This window comes from Phoxinus phoxinus, assembly GCF_949152265.1.
Source record: "Phoxinus phoxinus genome assembly, chromosome: 13".
NCBI lineage: Eukaryota > Metazoa > Chordata > Actinopteri > Cypriniformes > Leuciscidae > Phoxinus > Phoxinus phoxinus.
Genome location: NC_136888.1, coordinates 31,235,840 through 31,236,324, shown reverse-complemented (window position 1 = coordinate 31,236,324; position 485 = coordinate 31,235,840).

Sequence of the window (485 nt, the reverse complement as noted above, 5' to 3'; positions counted from 1 at the left end):
GCGATGTGTTCACGAGCATCCGCGCTGCGCAACCACTGCGCAGCTACAGGAGTGTTATTTTTACTACGGATTGGAATAGTAAAAGCACTTTATTTTTAGTGGTAAGCAGGCTCAAATTAAATGGTGTAATGGGTTTAGTTATTGATATGATATCAAGGGTTGTAAAGTCATATCTTTAAATCTGTTATAATCCGTTACCCTGTATTTACATACTTCAAACTGATACTACACAGCACAGTATATTATTTTTCTGAAAATGGCCAAAATTCAGCAATTTATTCGCCAATCTTTATAATGTTTAACTTCATCATGGCTGATTACTATACGTTTTTTAACATTACATCCTAAGTTAATTTTAATAACTAACTCATCTTGGATTTTTTTTTTGCTGGCGACTGGCGAGTGATTAGCATTTAAGCAAAGTTTAGGAATTAACATGTTAACAATTAACATGGGATAATAATTAGGAAATAATAATGGGATCT